This window comes from Neoarius graeffei, chromosome 1 (genome assembly GCF_027579695.1).
Source record: "Neoarius graeffei isolate fNeoGra1 chromosome 1, fNeoGra1.pri, whole genome shotgun sequence".
Classification (NCBI taxonomy): Eukaryota; Metazoa; Chordata; class Actinopteri; order Siluriformes; family Ariidae; genus Neoarius; species Neoarius graeffei.
Window position 1 is genome coordinate 22,923,876 of NC_083569.1, and position 19,369 is coordinate 22,943,244.

General features: G+C 41.1%; 3 non-coding genes across 3 annotated transcripts; all 3 read right to left on the reverse strand.

The window, feature by feature from the left end:
• Window positions 1-2,113: 2,113 nt before the first annotated feature.
• LOC132896267 (U5 spliceosomal RNA) lies at window positions 2,114-2,228 on the reverse strand. The gene has a single exon (XR_009655982.1). It is a non-coding gene; the product is annotated as a U5 spliceosomal RNA (small nuclear RNA).
• A 15,735-nt stretch (window positions 2,229-17,963) lies between these two features.
• LOC132897029 (U2 spliceosomal RNA) lies at window positions 17,964-18,154 on the reverse strand. Its single transcript, XR_009656222.1, has one exon. It is a non-coding gene; the product is annotated as a U2 spliceosomal RNA (small nuclear RNA).
• A 194-nt stretch (window positions 18,155-18,348) lies between these two features.
• On the reverse strand, window positions 18,349-18,462 carry LOC132896443 (U5 spliceosomal RNA). The gene has a single exon (XR_009656045.1). It is a non-coding gene; the product is annotated as a U5 spliceosomal RNA (small nuclear RNA).
• Between the last annotated feature and the right edge of the window lie 907 nt (window positions 18,463-19,369).

Sequence of the window (19,369 nt, forward strand, 5' to 3'; positions counted from 1 at the left end):
AAACAAAACTGTTATTTCGAGATCTTGAGAAAACAAAACAATTATTCCGTGATCTCGAGAAAACAAAATAATTATTCCGTGATCTCAAAAAAACAAAACAATTATTTCATGAACTTGAGAAAACAGCTGAGAAATGGTTCATTCAGGTACGCTAAGAGACTTGTGATATGCTGACTTTGGGGCTATTTCTCATTCTGTATAGACGCAACTTTGGTCATTAGAATGTCTGGAATAATCGATCACCTAATAAGGCAATATTTTGATCAGGGGTTGACACAGGGAGAGATTGCATTAAGTCTTTTAATAAGGGATGATTTCAAAATTAGTCCGTGGCACCTCCGCAGAAGACTGGCCCGGCTTCGTCTCTACCGACGGAGATACAGTGATCCAGCTGAGATTATGAAATAATTGTTTTGTTTTCTCGAGATCTCGAAATAACGGTTTTGTTTTCTTGAGATCTCGAATTAGTTGTGTTGTTTTCTCGAGATCCTGAATTAATTATGTCGTTATCTCGGGATAACAAGGTGAATAAAAAAAGATTATATGAAGGGCCTCTCGCGGCTTCCGTAGGAAAAATGTAAACAAACTGAAATATCTTCAACAACATACTCCACCACAAGTCTCCTAACCTCCTGAGGCTGAAGGAGCATCTCAGAGCAGGCGAACTTTAATTTTGGCTGCTTTGTGATTTTATCGCCACTCTCATCCTCCGCTTGCTTCTTTCATGTTACTGTGGCATCTCTGTGAATGTTTAGTTAAATTCTCATCTCATTATCTGTAGCCACTTTATTCTGTTCTACAGGGTCGCAGGCAAGCTGGAGCCTATCCCAGCTGACTACGGGCGAAAGGCGGGGTACACCCTGGACAAGTCGCCAGGTCATCACAGGGCTGACACATAGACACAGACAACCATTCACACTCACACCTACGGTCAATTTAGAGTCACCAGTTAACCTAACCTGCATGTCTTTGGGGGAAACCGGAGCACCCGGAGGAAACCCATACAGACACGGGGAGAACATGCAAACTCTGCACAGAAAGGCCCTCGCCGGCCACAGGGCTCAAACCCGGACCTTCTTGCTGTGAGGCAACAGTGCTAACCACTACACCACCGTGCCGCCCCTGTTTAGTTAAGTTACTGGTGCTATTTTGGGAAGTGGACAGTTCTTTAGGTTTAGCACACAAAGTGCATCTGGCTACGATGTTCTTCACATCCTTATTTTTCACAAACTTAAAGTAATGGGCGTATGCCCATCTGGAGAATGTGCTATCCGACATTAGATCAGCTGCAGGTTCACTCATCTCTCGCTCCTGTCTGACTAGCCTAAAGGAAAAGGCAGTGAAACATTTTGCGTGGACGTTTCACCTCTGCTGATCTCGCGTGATTTTGGCGAATTTGTTTGAAGGAAAAAAAAACCCACCACTTCATTCCAGGTTAAAAATGCATTGTAACGCGCATTACTGACATTTGTACCAAGTAAAATATTACCAAATTTTTTACTGTAATGCCTTACATTACCGCGTTACTGCAAAAAGCAATGCATTACAGTAATTCGTTACTTTTGTAACGCGTTACTCCCAACACTGATTATTTGCTGCCTTCCAAATGCATCCATCTCTGACACCAAAGACAGCATTTTGAAACTCATGTCCAAGCATAAAACTATCAAACGTATTGTTGTGCATGTGGTAGCAAATGATGTTTTCAGAGAACAGCTGTTTGTCCAAGATGATTTCAGAAAACTTTTTTCTGATCTCTATAAGACTAGAATACAATCTTTTATCAGTGGCCCACTCCCTGCAAGGGGAAGCTTTGCATTTACTAGACTCTTCAGTCTTAACACCTGGCTTGGAAAAACTTATTTTTTATTTGGTACCTGTATAAACTTCATAGACAATTTTAACCTTTTCTGGAATCGCAGAGAATTCTTCAAGCCAAATAGCACTGAACTCAGCCGGATTGGGTAGAAAGGTAAGAAAGGTAACAGAAAGGTAAACACAGCTAGACTCCACCCCCAACAGCTGGATCCTTTTGAAGAGAGACATCACCGTGTGTGTGTGGTTTCCATGCAAAAGGTTCGATATTTCTAACATTTGACCATGAAACACGTCCAGCTCTACCAGAGCAAAGTCTGCAAAAATAAGCTGAGCTCATTAACATCCCTCTCCCCGGAAATGTTTAGTAAAAGGTGAAAGATTTGCGCGTCAGTGAAGAGAAACCTGAGCTGCACTGAACACTGGATCAGGTTAGTGACACTGGATTGGAGGCTGTGAGACTCTCAGCGCTGCCGCTGTGATGCTTGGAGTTGTGGCTGAGGGGCTCATTACGGAAACACCTGGGATCTCCTTTAAAAGGAGGAGCCTTTGGGAAATGGTGGGGGCTTGGAGCTCATCACCTGCTGTCTTGGGTTTGGTTATTTGTTATGGCTTTGTTTTATATTTGTTTTTTCTTTCATGTTACAGCTCTTCACTACACTATCATCACATGCTTGCACTGTCTAACACTACTGATTAATTGCCTTACTCACACCATTCATTCATTTTGTAAATATTTCTATTTTCTTTAAGTAAATGAATTAAGATCTTCAGTCTCTGTCCTTGTCCTCCTTCCTTTGTTGTGATTTGTGAATCAGTCGGAACGCTAAGTCATATCAAAAGGCGCGGTCACATGACTGCAGCTATGTGAGTTTTGAACCCTGACATTACAAAAGTATAAGTTTAGAAACACAAGCCAAATGTGACCAACATACAAATAAACAACTCAAAACACATTTCAATGAAGTATTACACTTGGATGAGCCAGCAGCAATATTTCTTTAAAAATATTCTGATCACCGGACTGAAAACCTAAATAATTATTGACAACTTTTTCCTGGGGCTCGATGCAAAAATATTCGCTTGTGCTACATCCTAAGGCAAAGTTTAATTTTATAAAATTGAGAGCATCATTATTAGATCATAGATGCCTTAAGCTAACACTATTTATTATCTCTAGAAATGTATTTTCATTGGCGAACGGCTGCTTATATTGTTTCTATGGTAGACTGGGTCTGTATGTGATTATATATGACACTGTAATATCGGAGACCTGACCAGTCTGATGAGTTTGTTGAACATCCCATTCCATAAGCATGAGGTGAGGAATAACACACAACATTTTTACTCCACCTAAGTGCTTTCCATACCACATTTTCCTGCCTTCCTGCGATGCTACTGTTCAGGCTGCCAAATAGAAATAATTTATTCCATTGGATTTGTGATGTTGAAGCTTCTATTCTGAGGGCAGATAAGTTTCTCTTCTTGACCATATTACGCTTCTCCATGTCATAAAGTCAAGGAGCAAGGCCTCTAAACCGATAATATTTAGGATTGTGATATTTAAATGATAATGGTTTTCATCCACTACATTTATCAATGCCCAATCATTCTTACACTGTGATTGGCAAGATACAAACGTTTCATGAATCACACGTGAGACCTGTCATATGGTGATTTCTGCACTTTGATCTGCACTGGTTTCTATGTTAGATTGATAAATAAGGGCCATTGCATTGTCCTTGTCAGTATAGTGGACAGTATCTCTGCCTGTCACGTGGAAGACCGGGGTTCGATTCCCCAATGGGGAGGCTTTAAAAATGTATTAACTTGGGCAGCAGGGGGATGTAGTGGTTTGCACTGTTGCCTCACAGCAAAAAGGTTCTGGGTTTGAGGCTGGTGGGGGCCTTTCTGTTACCCCTTTTCCACCAAATCAGTTCCAGGGCTTGTTTGGGGCCGGTGCTGGTTCACAACTCGTTCAACTCGCGAGCCAGCTGAGAACCAGTTTGCTTTTCCGTAGCTCGCGGTGCTAAGGGAAGCCACGTCATTACGTCGCTGTATACGTCAGTTACGTCGCTACGTTTGCATAAACCTTGGCGCGAATATCGAAGCAAAAACAACACGGAAGAAGCAGCAGCAAAACAACAATAATAATAATGGATGACTTCGCGTTTGTACAGCTGCTGCTTCTCATCACTTAAAAATGGTGATCTTTCGCGGTCTTGTTATTGTTGTTGGTCTTAACAACTCCGCCCCCCCGCTGACATAAGCGGTTCTTTCCTCTGGCCCAGCAGAGAGTTGGTGCTAGCCTGGAACCATTTTTTTTGGCCCCAGAGTCAGTTCTTTGTCAGTGGAAACAGAAAACCCGGTTCCAAACTAAGCACTGGCCCCAAACCAGCCCTGGAACTGCTTTGGTGGAAAAGGGGCATGTGTGGAGTTTGCATGTTCTCCCTGTGTCAGCTCTGTAGTTAAGTTAACATGGGCTGGTCTTGGGCTGAAGTGCCCTTGAGCAAGGTACTTCAAGGAGATACGCAGAACCATGGCCTCACTCTTTGTTTTTAAATGCCTTGAGACCTCAAGAATGGCATAGGAATAGTTTTAAGCGGTATCATGATCCAGAGCATTTTTTAAGGATTTTCCACTAGGAGACCAACTGGTCTGGGCAATACAATCACAAGCCCCAGAGTCCATGTGGCTGCACCGCTGCGGCATATTCTGTGATGCAAAATGGTTCACCAGTCACCATACAGACAAACACACTACAGTGACTACACAGCTATCAAGAGCAATTACCAAGCACAAATGTTATGTCAAAGACACTCAAAGTTACACAGTAATGACATCGGATTCTGACATCAGCCATCTCAGTAACCAAATTTTAGTTTTGGTTTTCTTAACCAACATGATCTTGTGTGTATATCTTATAACATAGATCTTCGTTTTCCTTGTTAAATGTATACTTACATGGTACTTGGTTAATTAATTGCAACCAATTGAACCAAATGATAAAATTTGGTCTCCCAGTGAAGCTGGTTTGGGATTTGGTCTCCCAGTAACTATGTTAAAAAATGCTCTGTATAGCCAGCTTCTCTTATTTTATTTCTTTACCGTTATAGTTACTATACTGTTTCCTTATGTTGGACAAAATATACACAGAAAGAGAATAGCTCTGGCCTGATGAGTAGAGTCAGGGCAGTGATTTTATTTACAAATTCGATTTCACCATTGCTGAGACAAGAAAACAAAAAAAAAAACATATTGGAAAAATATCATTTTGAAAAATAAATATAATACAATGAATCCGCTGCCGGTACAAAACCCTGGGATAAAAACCCAGTGGGATTAGAACCTCCCGGGAACGGACTCCTCGTCCGAATGCAGCGCATGGACTAAAGAGTTTTCTAGAGTGATAGTTTGTTCCTAAAAGATGAACATTTTTTTTAGAAGTGTGCACGTTTTGCAAGAAGGTCTCAGGTCCTATTACATGGTTATCAAAATGAATAATGCACGTAATACACTATGTTGAGACAGAATGAACTCCAGTGCTCGGCCATCTGGCTGTATTTTTAGACAATTTCTGCAGGCTGGAATCTTTGGGCTTCGTTTCATCTAAAAGAGAAAATAACTTTGCTGGTGAGCTGAAAGAAAATGATATATGTAAATAAGCATACACTTCTTTAAATGATAAAATTATGCTTGTCAGTTAAAGGTAAGAGGTACAATGAAATGCATCATGACAAGAAATCAGAAAACAAATCGATGGGTTTCTTTACGTATCCACACTCTATGCCTATGGGGCTCTGCTCGCGCAGGCGCAGGAGCTCCGCGAACACTAGGCGGTGTGTCTGACTGGTAATTACTAACACTGGCCACTAGGCGGTGTGTATGACTGGTAATTACTAACACTGGCCACTAGGCGGTGTGTCTGACTGGTAATTACTAACACTGACCACTAGGCGGCGTATGACTGGTAATTACTAACACTGGCCACTAGGCGGTGTGTCTCATCTCATCTCATTATTTCTAGCCGCTTTATCCTGTTCTACAGGGTCGCAGGCAAGCTGGAGCCTATCCCAGCTGACTACGGGCGAAAGGCGGAGTACACCCTGGACAAGTCACCAGGTCATCACAGGGCTGACACATAGACACAGACAACCATTCACACTCACATTCACACCTACGGTCAATTTAGAGTCACCAGTTAACCTAACCTGCATGTCTTTGGACTATGGGGGAAAACGGAGCACCCGGAGGAAACCCACACGGACACGGGGAGAACATGCAAACTCCGCACAGAAAGGCCCTCGCTGGCCACGGGGCTCGAACCCAGACCTTCTTGCTGTGAGGCGACAGCGCTAACCACTACACCACCGTGCCTAGGCGGTGTGTATGACTGGTAATTACTAAGGGATCATCCATAATTTTCATCATTATCATGAGTCTACAAAGAGTAGACTTTTGAGCAACCCCCCTCCCTCCCCCCAAAAGTGTACATTAGCGGACAAAAAAAATGATGATGGATCTACGTGGAATAGAAATTCAAAATAAAACCATGTCTTGTATTACTTTTTATTAAAATCGGATGACAGGACAAAACAAAGATTCACAAGAGAAGAAAAGAAGACACAAGACGGGTCCAGAAGTTTTCATGGAAAGCAGGCGATTCATTTTTCAGTCCCCCCAGGATTCTGCGGGCCTTTTTTGTGATTGTTGCGGGCTAAAATGTCTGATGTTGTGGGGGGTTTTCCAAAAAATTGCGATGAAAGTTGCAGTGTTTTTTAGGTTTTTGTTGCGATTACATTGCGGGAGGAAGTGAAAGTTGCGAGAAATTGTTGCGATTTTCTGTTTTTGTGATTAAAATTGAGTGATGTGTTAAATATTAAGTTATTACTGAAAAACTGTTGATTAAAAAAACAAAGACACTGAGAAATGGTCCTGTAAACAACTTTACCAATATAAAAGATTACCAGGACTACAAAAATGCAGAAAAATAGGCTTTACTTATCCAAATGCACCTGTTGGTTCAAAAGTTAAAGTGCATAGAACCTCACAGCACAACATGAAGTTACCTTAAAATATAATATAAATGCCTCAGCTTTCATGTAAGAAAAAAAAAAACTATTAATACTAGTACTGTGTGCAGGCAGTCTCTCCTGAAGACTAAATTAAACAATAATTATAAACTAATAAAATAAATGGCTCAGGCTTCATAAAGAAGAAAAACAATTTGAATAGAATCTCACAGTATGATGCTGAAGCTGCCTAAACAATGGAAAATAAAATACCATTTTGGTAAAAATGTTGGCATCCATTAATTTCTTGTATTAAGTAAAAAAAATAATGTAAAGTGCACACAGTCCTTCACTGTAAACATAACACACTTTCAGTAACAGAATTTAAGCCTACATAAACACTGACTCACACATGCTGCTTCTCTTGAACGGAAACACGGAAGTAAGCAGTGTTGCCAGATACTGCTGACGTTTTCCAGCCCAAAATATGCTCAAAACCTGCCAAAATGCACTTGAACCCCCCCGCAACTGGGAGGGAAACCGCCCAATCTGGCAACACTCGAAGTAAGGCGGAAGGTAGTTTGTCAACGTCATCTCAAGACGACGCCAACGATTGGTCAAATTTGCGGGAAAGTTGTGGTGATTGGACCGCAACACCGCCCTGAATTCACGGGGATTGGTTGAATTTGCAAATCGTAACATCCTGGAGGGTCTGATTATTGAAAATTAGGAACTGTCTTTTTAAGGGGAGCTGTTGCCTTTTGGCTTTGAAACGTTCATTTTTGATTCTTTCCAAGCAGCCTGTCCTGCCCTAACTGCCTCCTCTCAGATGAATGCAGGAAACAATAAATGTTTAAAAACTGCTCGTACTCGTTTGAACGAGTCTTGTGAATAGCGGTATTTCTGCTATTCACAAATTTGTAAATGCAGTCAAAATCTGGGTCAGCCATTGTTGTTGTATTGAAGAAAGAAAGCGTGTAGAGCTAGCTGGCAACACCGATGTGGCGCGAAATTTTTAACATGGCGGCCGCCAATTCGCACATTGACGGATCATCATTTTTCCATTTTTAAAAAAGTGTACGCCTAGTCATTAACCCCCTCCCCCCTCGTACGGTTTGTACGCTCGTGACAATGATGAAAATTATGGATGACCCCTAACACTGACCACGAGGCAGTGTGTATGACTGGTAATTACTAACACTGGCCACTAGGTGGTGTGTATGACCGGTAATTACTAACACTGGCCACTAGGCGGTGTGTATGACTGGTAATTACTAACACTGGCCACTAGGCGGTGTGTATGACCTATTCCTATGCCATACTTGAGGTCTCATCTCATCTCATCTCATCTCATCTTCCTTCATCATCCTTCTACAGGGTCGCAGGCAAGCTGGAGCCTATCCCAGCTGACTACGGGCGAAAGGCGGGGTACACCCTGGACAAGTCGCCAGGTCATCACAGGGCTGACACATAGACACAGACAACCATTCACACTCACATTCACACCTACAGTCAATTTAGAGTCACCAGTTAACCTAACCTGCATGTCTTTGGACTGTGGGGGAAACCGAAGCACCCGGAGGAAACCCACGCAGACACGGGGAGAACATGCAAACTCCGCACAGAAAGGCCCTCGCCGGCCACGGGGCTCGAACCCGGACCTTCTTGCTGTGAGACGACAGCGCTAACCACTACACCACCGTGCCACCCCTTACTTGAGGTCTCAAGGCATTTAAAAGCAAGTAAGTACGTTACTCCAGGGCACTTCAGCCCAAGACCTAGCCTGGCAAGCCAGACTAAATGTGAATATTTAGTCTGGTCTCGGTCGTAGACATTTCCGAAGGGTGTGGGTAGGAACAACCCGTTGTCTTTCAAACTGTCTGTGCATATAGGCCAATGCTCTGACCAATCAGCGCAACAGTGACTGTGACGTAGTCAGAGCAACAGAAAACGGAGCCAGCTGGTAGATCAGACTTTTGCCATAGCCGGTCGGCAAAACAGCGAAAACGTCCTTCTTGAAAAGGAATGAGTGGACAGCCTCTTCCTGCTCATGTTTCAATGAAAACTCCAAGTCTAATTCTTCTAAAACTGATTCCAAAGCGGAGTCAAATGAGCGCTGTTCTCCAGCGTCGCGCAGCCTTGTCGTCACTCCTGCAAAAGCCCGCCCAAAGAATCCAAACAAAAACCTTGCGTTGTGATTGGCAGGCAAGATTTGATGCCCGGGGTGTGTTGTTGATATGGTCCGAGGCTAGACCCACTCGTAGGCAAAAATATTTTTGGCTGCTAGGGTCTAGTTTACCCAAGACCAGCACATATTACCCTAACTGCATGACTTTGAACTGTGGGGTTAACAACTAGAACCACCCACATTAATACATTTTTAAAGTCTCCCCGTCAGGGAATCGAACCCCAGTCTTCCATGTGACAGGCAGAGATACTGTCCACTCTACTAACAAGGATGACATCAGTTGTTTCATTTATCAATCTAATGTAGAAATCAGCGCAGCTCAACGTGTAGAAATCACCGTATGACAGGGTTCACATGTGATTCATGAAACGTTTGTATCTTGCCAACCATAGTGTAAGAATGATTGGGCATTGATAAATGTGGTGGGTGAAAACCATTGTCATTTAAATATTACAATCCTAAATATTATCATGTCATTTATCAATCTAACGTAGAAACCAAAGCAGATCATGTGCCTCTACTCCAGACGTTTGGGTTTTTTTCATCTTAATTATTGTTTGTGTCACAATAAAACAACAGTTTTCACCTTTAAAGTGGGAGGCATGTTGTGTAAATCAAATTGTGCTAACCCCCAAAAATCCATTTTAATTCCAGCTTGTAATGCGACAAAACAGGACAAATACGAAGGGAGATGAATACTTTTGCAAGACAATGTAAGTTTGATTCTTCAGATACAAATATGTGAAAGATGAATGAATAAGCATCTAAACTATTTAAAGAAGAGTCTTGCCAGTAATCAGATCTTGGCAATGACACATCTGGCTCTGTTAGAAAACCTCTGCACATCCATTAGGACTTAGGCATTCACACTTCACTAGTTGTTGGGTTTCCTGTGGTGGCAGAAACACAGGACTGAAACCATCAGAAAACAACTCGATGGGTTTCTTTATGTATCCACACTCTATGCCGACTGGCCACTAGGCGGTGTTTAGAACTGCTAATTAATAACACTGGCCACTAGGCTATATACTGAATACCATAATTAAATCAAAAGGTGCTTCAACAAAGTATTAGTTTAAGGGTGTGCACACTTATGCAACCAGCTTATTGTACATTTTTTATTTCTTTATGTTTTCCCCCTAACAGATTTGTTTGTTGTACAATTGAATTGTACAGGTTATAGGTCACATTAAAGGTGGGAAATGTTTTGAAATTATTTATCGTGGTCTTTTTTTTTTTACATCAGAAAAACCTATCATTTTAATGGGGTGTGTACACTTTTTACATCGGCTTTTAATATTCCTGAGATGAAAGAAAGCAATCCCCATAATGTTGTCTGTATGAGTTTCAAATGAAAGACTGGAGTCAATGATCACACTGAGGTCTTTTACTGCTGCACGTTAAGAAACACAAAGGCCATCCAGAGTTACTATCCGTCCATCCATTATCTGTAGCTGCTTATCCTGTACAGGGTCGCAGGCAAGCTGGAGTCTATCCCAGCTGACTATGGGCGAGAGGCAGGGTACACCCTGGACAAGTTGCCAGGTCATCTCAGGGCTAATACATAGAGACAAATAACCATTCACACTCACACCTATGGTTAATTTAGAGTCACCAATTAGCCTAACCTGCATGTCTTTGGACTGTGTGGGAAATTGGAGCACCCAGAGGAAACCCACACAGACACAGGGAGAACATGCAAACTCCACACAGAAAGACCCTCGTCGGCCACTGGGCTCGAACTCAGGACCTTCTTGCTGTGAGGTGACAGTGCTAACCATTACACCATCATGCTGCCCCCGGAGTTACAATGTAATCAGAAAACCTATTTCTAGCTGCATGTGGTCCTAGTACAAGTACATCTGTCTTGTCAGAGTTCAGGGTGGCAGGGCAGTGTAGTGGTTAGCACTGTCCCCTCATAGTAAGAAGGTTCTGGGTTTGAGCCCAGCGGCTGACGAGGGCCTTTCTGTGTGGAATCTGCATATTCTCCCTGTGTTTGCATGGGTTTCCTCCAGGTGCTCCAGTGTCCCCCACAGTTCAAAGACATGCAGTCTTTCAGTTAACATGAGGTGGCCATGAGGTTTGGTTGAAGTGCAGTTGAGCAAAACACCTAATGCCCAACTGCTCCCTGGGTGCTGTAGCATGGCTGCCCACTGCTCTGTGTGTGTGTGCTCATTGCTCACTTGTGTGTGTTAACTGCATCAGATGGGTTAAATCCAGAGGTTAAATTTCACTGTGTGCTTAAGTCTGTCCTTGAGTGTATGTGTGACAAATAAAGGCTTGGTTTCTTAAGGAGAAGGAAGGTAATAAGCATCCAGTATCTAATTTCCTTCACACATTCCTCAGTTTTATTAAACTGGTGTCTCTCATCTGGATTTGCAGAAACATACAACTTTGTGTCATCAGCATAACAAAGAAAAAAGCAGTGGGCCTCAGACAGAACCTTGTGGAACACCAAAATGTATCTTAGTGTGCATAGAAAAATCACCATTTACATCAACAAACTAATAACGATCAGTTTAATAAGACCTGCGCCAGGAGAGGGCTGTTCCCTTGAAATAACATGTTCTCGTCTATCAAGGAGAATGGTATGATCAGTGGTGTCAAAGGCTGCACTAAGGTCAAGCAATACAAGCAGGGAGACACAGCCCTGATCAGAGGCCAAAGTGGTGTCACATACAAAGTGGTGTCACACACACCAGAGTGGTGTCCTTTCCTGGGTGAATTCCTCACACGTAGTGTTAGGCTCCAGATCCACAACAGTCTGACCAGGATAAAGCACTTACTGAAGATAAATGAATAAATTAAGGGATGTGCTCAGAAAACCTTATATTAACGAACAGTGTAATATTATCAAATTCAGCAAAGTCAACATAAACACAATTAACAACACAAAGCATCATTAACTACATTATCGGGATTTTAATTAATTACTTTCTTTAATGGATTTGTTGCACCACATAAGCAATATCAGATTAAACGAGGTTTGAGTTTACAATATTGTAAGTTAAGGGACTGATAACACAATCTGTAGGACTCCATCTAATCCTCAGTGGGTGGAGCGAGATGTGTAAGATACAGTTTACACAGTTTCACAGAGACAACACTCCCATTCATATCGACTGCAAGAGACACACTCAGAACAACCATGTTACTCTTCCTCTCTGTTTTCATGGTTGTTATCAATGTTGGTAAGTCATTTAGTATTATTTTAGGTGATTTTATTTTCATAACAAAAGGTTTATTTGAAATGTTGAATGTAGATGTAGGAGGTAACGATACAGACACAGAGACAAATCCGCCATTTATACAAGAGAGATCCAAACTGACACTCAGGAAAACCGTTACTTATCCAGCTGTTACAACAGCTGTAATTAATACCAATAAGTCTATATTAAACATGGCATACTATATACAAATATGTACCATTTTACTGTTCTTAAATTAGTACTATTGAGTGGTTATTAAAGTATATTACAATGTGTTTTCAGCAGAGGCTGTTGATGAACGCATGAAACCAGACCAAACAATCATAACTTCAACTGAAGGCAGCAAAACCACACTGAGCTGCACATATGATGAATCAGCTATCTATCTACACTGGTATCGACAAAAACCTCAGTCAGGACCAGAGTTTCTTCTGATGATTCAAAAATCTACAGACATTGTTACTAATCCTCACCCAGGACTATCCATCAAACTTTACAAAACTGAAAGGAAAGTAGTTTTGGAGCTCTCCTCTGCTTCAGTATCAGACTCCTCACTGTACTACTGCGCCATGGAGCCCACAGTAACAGGAAACCCAGCTACACTGTACAAAAACCCCTTCAGATGAGAAAAGTGAATTGTTTTTCTTTTTTGTCAGGAGGGGGCGCTATTTAGCTTGTTCAAGTAAATTTCCCTGTTTCAGTTTCCAGTCTTTGATGTAGAGTATATTTGAATTTCTGTGCTGATTGTGCTTAAATAATCTTTATAAAAATGTAAAATCACCTTTCTTGTTTTTATTTCTTTAAATAATTAGTAATTTATCCCCAATACCCAAAATGTACCAACAAATATATCCACTGTTTGTGGGCACTTTGTTGTTGTTGAATAAGATTATGTTTATTTATTAGACCAACCATGTCACGTCAGTGCTGAAAATGGCACATCTTGTTTCACACATTAGTCACGTTAGTTAAATTGCAGATTTTGTTGGTATTATTGTTAAGCTTCTGTCGTGTTTGTCTGGACTCTGCATCAGTAAAACTGCTCTGATTTTTTTTTTTTTTTCTGGGGAAAGCCCTGCTAGAATATCAGCTCATATTGTAGAGGGAAACAAAATGGTGGAGCACGTCAAGTCAGATATATCACTTTGTTATCAAGTATTTAAAAGAAACAAAAATGGCTAAAAGAATTCATTTTTCCCCATAACATTTCCTACTCCACACTCCAGCCCAGTCAGTGGTGCCAAACCAGCAAAAACCTTAAAGAAGAAAACAATGGCAGACTGTCTTCTTGAACCAACCAACAATGAAATAAAAACTCTATTCGAAAACAAAACCCCAAAAAAGAGCAACAAAATATGGAACAAAAGTATTTGATGGTAAGAACATATATATAAGGGTTTCCCCTAAAGCATTGTAGTGTAGTGGCCCTGCTATGCTTAATTAATCAATCAATATGCTTCATGACATACTGCACCATCACCACAACACTTATAATTTAGGCCTACCAGACTGTGCTAACGCAGAAGTCATGCATTTTTATGCACAAGAATGCATGTTCAGAATTTTAATGCGTCCCAGGACGCAGGGTTCCTACTTGAATTTTTCCCCATTGCCTTGGCAAATCTGTTAGATTATGTTGTTTAACAAACAAAGCAAAAGTGAACAGAATGAGAAGGTCACAGCATCCTGGTCACTTTTACGTGACATCATGGCAGCTGTGGATATCTGGATATTTAGCTTTGGATGCGCTAAACTCGGCTAAACACCATAAAATATGCGAGCTCTAGGCTTTGGCTTGTTTATTACTCTTATAAGTCCACGTTTATGCTTACCTTCATCATAATAAAGGTATTTTACTTTATCGGGAATTTCCCATAACATTCCAGCACGAAACCTGCCCTGAAATATTGGGAAGCATCTGTGCTTTTGTCAGCCTTTAGCATCACTCCAGTGTATTAGAAGTCCCAAATGCTCAATCGTTCAGGATGTCGTAATGTCCCAAATCCGATAACTGGTTTGCTGAACACTTTTCAAGTGGAATGAATACATTTCTGGGTAGAAGAAGCCTTTCTTTTTGTCCCATGTACACTCAAGCACAACGAAATTCCTTCTCTGCATTTAACTCGTTGGAAGCACTGAACACACACACACACACACACACAATCTGAAAATCTGATGATGTTTTAGGTCATATTTATGCAGAAATAGAGAAAATTCTAAAGGGTTCACAAACTTTCAAGCACCACTGTATGGTGCAGTCAGGAATCCACTGTTTGCTGTAGTTGACCAGACCGAAGAACCTTAGCATGCCTGTCTGGGTACTGGGAGGTTTGAACTCACAGAGAATTTGCTGTCTGTCCTCAGACAGTTTTCTTTCCCCTTGTGAGAGCGCAAATCCCAGATAAGAAACAGTGGGGAGGCAGCAGTGTAGCTTTGAGAGTGAGGCCAATTAATTAATTCCCCAACAGCTGGACACTGTCTGTGGAACCATGAAGATTCACCAGGCAAATTTCAGTTCTATGCTGTTGACACGTGGATAATATGTATAGCAACACGAACATACAGTCTTTCCTACTGAAACAGATGTTCACCAGCACCCCAGGGTACATCAACTGACAAGAACTCAGCTGCTTCTGGTCAGCTCCACATGACTGCAAGTACACACCACATCCAAGAGAGCTGCAAACATGGGTGTGCAGAAATCTGTGATGGGTGCAAAAGCAACCTTTGCTCTGGTCACTGAAATCACAGAAAAACTCAGAGGATGCCAGTGTGTTGTAAAATATGATGGCTATGTGTATCCAGGAATAATTTAAGATGTGAATGAAAAGGATTGGACCTTTGCCAAAACTATGAGCCGTTCAGGCCAAAACCATTTCTTATGGACTATGAGGGATGATATTCTGTGGTATTAGCCGCAAGATCTCCTTTACCTGATCCCACCACCTCAGCCAGTGATGAAGAGGCACATGATGCTGCCAGTGGATGTGTGGAAGAATCTGTGCTCCCATATTGAGATATGAGATTTGTGAAGATAGCAGACTTTGGGTTCAGGAGACTCATAATTAAAATAGGTTCATTCAGCTACTGGACACACTCATTTACTCTCTCTCTCTCTCTCTCTGTCTGTCATACGGTGATTTCTACACTTTGATCTGCACTGGTTTCAACGTTAGAATGATAAATGAGGGCCACTGTGTCATCCTTGTTAGTATAGTGGACAGTATCTTCGCCTGTCACATGGAAGACCGGGGCTCGATTCCCTGATGGGGAGGCTTTAAAAATGTATTAACTTGGGTGGCATGGTGGTGTAGTGGTTAGCACTGTTGCCTCACAGCAAGAAGGTTCTGGGTTTGAGCCCGGGGGCCTTTCTGTGTGGAGTTTGCATGTTCTCCCTGTGTCAGCATGGGTTTCCTCTGGGTGCTCTGGTTTCCCCTAAAGTTCAAAGACATGTATAGTAGTTAGGTTAACATGGGCTGGTCTCGGGCTGAAGTGCCCTTGAGCAAGGTACTTATTAAAGGAGATACACAGAACCATGGCCTCACTTTTTGTTTTTAAATGCCTTGGGACCTCAAGAATGGCATAGGATTAGTTTTAAGTGTTAATATATAGATTGAGGCACTGCCTAAAAGCGGAGCTCCAATCTGTTTCTGGGTTGTAGAATTTTATTATATCATAGCCAGACTCTCTTGTTTTATTTATTTACTGTTATACTGTAGTTATGATCCTGTTTCCTTATGTTGTACAAAAGGTCAGGCAACAACAGCAACAAGTTATTCACTACTATACTGTCCTGACTATTACTCTACTTCACTGGTTGTTGGGTTTCCTGTGGTGGCAGGCACACACAGGACCGAAAACAACTCGATGTTTTTTTTTAGTAAATTAATAAAAACAGATACTACCCTAAAGCATACCTGTCAACTTTGAGGTTTGAAAAAAAAGGGATATTTCCCAGATTTTTAACTCAAAATAAGGGAAAATTTCGGAAAGTCATACCCTTCACCAAAAGTGGGTGTGTAGTTGAATGGGGGGCAATTTTCTATCTAGTATTTGTGATTTCCTGTACTCTGGTACATGTTGGTGATAGCCAAGACCCAAACTCAATATGCTTATGGTTTATAGAGTGCATTTGTGAATAAACTATACATTTATTTTGATTTGCTTTCAGTGGTACCAGTTATTTCCCAAATTAAGGGCTAAAATACATATCTTATGTTAAAATAAGAAAGGTCATTATATAACCAGTCAATAAATTCAATTCCATTGCAATTTATGGTTTTACCATAGTCATGGCCTCGGAACACTAGATAGATAGATAGATAGATAGATAGATTAGAGTGATAAAGAGTAATATAATATAAGATATTAAACCAAGAGTGATTTAAAATGGGTTTCAGATAGAAAATAAAATAGACAATGAGTGGATAAAACAGTTAATACACCAATTAGTTTACACTAGGCTATTTATGAGGTCTAGCCAGGACATATTTAATGTAAACATGTGTAGCTTCCCTTTGATTATTTGGGAGGCTTTCGTTTTCCCCATGGAAAATTTCTTTGCGATGGAAGAGTCTGGGAACATTCCAGCCACGCACTTGTTGAAATCATCAAAGAAAGAGAGGCTAATGTTTTTCTTAGCTATTAGCATCGCCATCTTCACCTCAGACCTAATCACTTGTTCAGCCTCGCCTCCGGACGTAGTTATGTAATTACTGATGCCTGAGAGGGCGGGGACGTGAATTCATGGCCCGACTTCCTGCTGTAAACTCCTGTCAGAGGCGCGTCATGAATTCTGGACCTACCGACTTTTTTATATTGTGAAAATACGGGATAATTTCGGGAAAATAAAAAAACGGGAAGACAGCGGGAAATAAGTCAAAATAAGGGATTTCCCGGGAAAAACGGGAGGGTTGACAGGTATGCCCTAAAGTCAGGGGCTTTAAATATACCACTTCCAAATATTAAAATCCAGAAATGTAAATACAGCTATACTCCACCCCCAACAGCTGGATCCTTTTGAAAAGAGACATTGTCTTGGGGGCGTGTGTGGGGGGGGGAGGGTTAATTCCATGCAAATAGCTCAATTTCCTCCAGATAGTCGGCTCTTACACTGGGCTCCAGGCCTTGTACATGTTTTCTAGCAGTTTTTGTCTTCTTATTGCAAGTTTCTTTAGCCAATACTATTACAAAAATTGCGATCTTTTTTTTTTTCCTGGATGAATTGCAAGCACTGTTTGTTTATGGAAAGCCATGTGTCTAATACAGCATACATCCGGAATGTTTGTGTTTTGGTGATGTTGGTGAAAACACTATTGGAGATCCAGAAAGCTGGTCTAGGGTACAATCTCTTGCAGCTTTCTTAGCCATTGCACACAGGCAGAGAAATAAATAAGCCAGTAAGTAAATAAAAAGAAAGAAAGCAGAAGGTAGATGTTATGTGATCTGTCTCATGAAAAAGTATTACTGCAGACTAACAGTCCAGTTGCTTGTTAAACATGAAGAAAACCAGAAAATGGGGAAGAGTTAGACCAAACAACAAAAAAAAAAATCTTTTTTTTTTAACTTTTTGAATAAAGTAACTCTTTCTAGAACTACTATAATATCACACAGAATAGAAAAAGCAAACCCCAATGCTAGCTCTCTACTATCAAACATACATTTGCTAATCTTATATAGAAAACACAAACATCAAATTACTCTATTAAAGAAAAAAGCCAGCCTTTTTTTTAGTTTTTAAACAAGGGCACCATTCCTGGAGATACTGCAATACCAAGTTGATGCATGGAGCAGAAAGAGCAAGCCCTTATTCCAGCTCCCTGTTCTAAAAATCCGTTTAATACATCGTCCTCATTTAGAGAACATATCAGATATTAAACTGATAAGAACAGATACTACACTTGATCTTAGCCAAAAGGCCGAGAAGCGATAACTTACTGTAGTGAACAGCTTTAAATAAACCACTTCCAAATATTAAACTCCAGAAAGGTAAACACAGCTAGACTCCGCCCCCAACAGCTGGATCCTTTTGAAGAGAGACATCGGCTTGGTGTGTGTGTGTGTGTGTGTGTGGTTTCCATGCAAAAGGCTCGATATTTCTAACATTTGACCATGAAACATGTCCAGCTCTACCAGAGCAAAGCCTGCAAAAATAAGCTGAGCTCATTAACATCCCTCTCCCCGGAAATGTTTAGTAAAAGGTGAAAGATTTGCGGTCAGTGCAGAGAAACCTGAGCTGCACTGAACACTGGATCAGGTTAGTGACACTGGATTGGAGGCTGGGAGACTCTCAGCGCTGCCGCTGTGATGCTTGGAGTTGTGGCTGAGGAGCTCATTACGGAAACACCTGGGATCTCCTTTAAAAGGAGGAGCCTTTGGGAAATGGCGGGGGCTTGGAGCTCATCACCTGCTGGCTTGGGTTTGGTTATCTGTTATGGCTTTGTTTTATATTTGTTTTTTCTTTCATGTTACAGCTCTTCACTCCACTATCATCACATGCTTGCACTGTAACACTACTGATTAATTGCCTTACTCACACCATTCATTCATTTAGTAAATATTTTATTGTCTTTAAGTAAATGAATTAAGATCTTCAGTCTCTGTCCATGTCCTCCTTCCTTTGTTGGGATTTGTCGGAACACTAAGTCATAGCGAAAGGTGCGGTCACGTGACTGCAGCTGTGTGAGCTTTGAACCCTGACATTACAAAAGTATAAGTTTAGAAACACAAGCCAAATGTGACCAACATACAAATAAACAACTCAAAGCACATTTCAATGAAGTATTAAACTTGGATGAGCCAGCAGCCAAATTTCTTTAAAAATATTCTGATCACTGGACTGAAAACCTAAATAATTATTGACAACTTTTTCCTGGGGCTCGAGGCAAAAATATTCGCTTGTGCTACATCCTAAGGCAAAGTTTAATTTTATAAAATTGAGAGCATCATTATTAGATCATAGATGCCTCTAAACTTTAAGCTAACACTATTTGTTTTCTCTATAAATTTATTTTCATTGGTGAACGGCTGCTTATATTGTTTCTATGGTAGACTGGGTCTGTATGTGATTATATATGACACTGTAATATAGGAGACCTGACCAGTCTGATGAGTTTGTTGAACATCCCATTCCAAAACCATAAGCA